Below are 2,899 nucleotides of genomic sequence, written 5' to 3'. Positions count from 1 at the left end.
CATCCTTTTAGGCCATTATTAACCTTTGGGGGAAAGGAATTCTTTGACTTTGTGGTGGAAACGGAAGAGTCCCTTCACCCTTCTTGGTGATCTCTTCTTTGTTTTTGGTCTGGACCAAATTCGGTGTGAAAGGAGAGGGCTCTTCCTTTGAGTCGATTCCTTTTTGAGTAGTCATTTGGGGATCTCCCAAAGTCTGTCTGCTCCTTAGCTCAATGAGGTTACAATGTTCCACTGGGTTTATATCAGGCTTTCCTGGCAATGCTCCTGGTGCCCTTGAAAAGAACTGAACTATCTAAGAAATTTGTCTATCTTGAATCTTTTGGTGCTTCTCAGAGTTCTCCATTCTTTGATTCAATTGCTTGAGATCATTTTTCATTTCCCTTTGTTCAGCGAGAACTTCCTCAAGCATCCTTTCTATCTTGGACAACTGATAGCCTTGTGAAGGTTGTTGTTATTGATAGGTTTGATGCCCAGGTCGGTAGCTTGGCTTTTCCCCTATAGATGTTCCTTGATCTTGATTACCTTGGTAAGGAAACTTTGGATGATTCATCCACCCAGGGTTATATGTGTTAGAGTACGGATTGTTCTGCCTTTGGTTGTAACTGACTATTGCATCGCATTGCTCAAGTTGATTTATTTGTGCAAATAATGGCCCTAGGGGGCAAGTTTCTTGAGCATGGTCCAAACTTCCATAGGTCTCGCACACAAATACAATTGCATTGGCCGTGCTATTCCCCACGGTCTCAAAATTTTTGGTCAGAGCATCCAACTTTGCAGACATGAGCGTGACTGCATCTACATCAAATTTTCCTGATGCCTTGATTGGATTTCCAAAGGAAGGGCCTCCAGATCTTTCAGATGCCCACTGATGATGGTTCTGGGCTACATTTTCTATTATATCTTTGGCTTCATCTAAGATTTTGTTCATTAATGCCCCCTCCTGCTACAAAATCAAGGGACACCTTTGTGTGATAGTTGATGCCATTATAGAATGTATGTAGCACCAACCACTTCTCAAGCCCATGATGGGGACACTGTCGGAGCATACTCTTGAATCTGTCCCATGCTTCAAATAACGACTCTGAGTTTGTCTGTCTGAAACTCGCTATTAAGTTCCTCAATTGAGATGTTTTACTTGGTGGGTAAAATTTATCCAGAATCGCTGCTCACATTGTTCCCAGGATGCAATACTATTCGTTAGCAAGGAATTAAGCCACTGCTTGGCTCTGTCCCTAAGAAAAAAAAATCCAAAGAGAAGTAGTCTCACCGTTTCTGGTGGAACTCCATTCACATTCATCATGCTACATATCTCATAAAATTGTTCCAAGTGTTAGTTTGGGTCATCATGTGGTCCTCCTCCAAATTGAATTTGCTGAACTATGTGGATTACTGCAGGCTTTATCTCAAAGTTGTTAGCTTCAATTGGTGGTCTAGTGATGCTAGACCGAAGCCCGCGTGCATAGGGTGATGTGTAGTCTTTCAAAGGTTTGTTAGTCATCTCAGATGCTTCTTGTTCTGCTTGGAGTCTTTGCAAGTTTCTTCTCCTCAGGAAAGTTCTATCAATCTCTGGGTCGAATGAAAGAAGTTCTTTTGAAAGTTTAGCTCTTCGCATGCAAGAACAAGGTATTGAATATTCTATGTGCAATAAGAAAATGAAGGTTATTTTTTTTTTCAAAATAGATAGTATAATACAACAACAACAACAACAACCAAGCCTTTTCCCACTAGGTGGGGTCGGCTGTATGAATCCTTTTACGCCATTGAGCTCTATCTCCTATTATATCATCATCTATATTTAAATAAATTTTATCATGTTTTATTGTTGTTAACTAAGTCTTTTTAGTCTTCCTCTTCCTCGTTTGATATGCATGTTTATCATAGTTTTACATCGCCTAACCGGAGCATTTATTGGTCGTCTAAGTACATATCCGTACCATATCAAACGTGTCTCTCGGAGTTTGTCCTCAATAGATGCAACTCCGACTTTTTCTCTAATGCTCTCATTTTTTATTTTGTCCATCTTCGTATGTCCACACATCCACCTTAACATCCTCATCTCTGCAACTCTCATCTTTTGCTCATGTGCTCGAGTCATAGCCCAACATTCAGCTCCATATAACATAGCATGTCTAACTGCGGTTTTATAGAACTTACCTTTAAGTTTAAGAGGTACTTTACGGTCACATAAAACACCCGACGCTCCCCTCCATTTCACCCATCCTGCTTGTATTCTATGTAAGACATCTCTCTCGATCCCTCCATCATTTTATAAAAATGATCCTAAATATTTAAATCTCTCGGTTCCGGGCAACTCGTCCTCTCCTATCTTAACAATTGTTTCATTACTTCTAATATTACTAAACTTAAATTCCATATATTCTGTCTTTAATCTAATAAGCTTAAAACCTTTTCCTTCTAGTGTTTTCCTCCAAGATTCTAGCTTAGCATTTACTCCTTCACGTGTCTCATCTACTAAAATAATATCATCTGTAAACAACATGCACCACGGTACTGTGTCTTGAATGTGCGCAGTGAGTTCGTCCATAATTAGTGTAAAAAGATAGGGACTTAGGGCTAATCCTTGATGTAACCCTATCTTTATTGGAAATGCTTCAGTTACTCCGCCTGAAGTTTTTACTCTGGTCGTTACATCCTCATACATATCCTTAATTAGTTCAATATATGTTACGCTAACACCTCTCTTTTCTAAAATTCTTCATATAAGTTCTCTTGAGACTCTATCATAAACTTTTTCTAAGTCAATGAATACCATGTGTACATCTTGTTTTTGCTCCCGATATTTTTCAATTAATTGTCTAAGGAGATGTATAGCTTCTATTGTCGACCTTCCAGGCATGAACCCAAATTGATTTTCTGTTACTGTGGTCTCCTTCCTTAA

At 39.2% G+C, this 2,899-nt stretch overlaps 1 pseudogene; it reads left to right on the top strand.

Annotated features, from left to right (window-relative positions):
* Window positions 1-1,017: 1,017 nt before the first annotated feature.
* Window positions 1,018-1,089, top strand: LOC121968910 (annotated as a pseudogene).
* Window positions 1,090-2,899: the final 1,810 nt, after the last annotated feature.

The sequence above is a fragment of the Zingiber officinale genome, chromosome 3B, assembly GCF_018446385.1.
Source record: "Zingiber officinale cultivar Zhangliang chromosome 3B, Zo_v1.1, whole genome shotgun sequence".
Classification (NCBI taxonomy): domain Eukaryota; kingdom Viridiplantae; phylum Streptophyta; class Magnoliopsida; order Zingiberales; family Zingiberaceae; genus Zingiber; species Zingiber officinale.
Note: the sequence above shows the minus strand (reverse complement) of the source record. Positions and strands in the feature narration are given on the sequence as shown.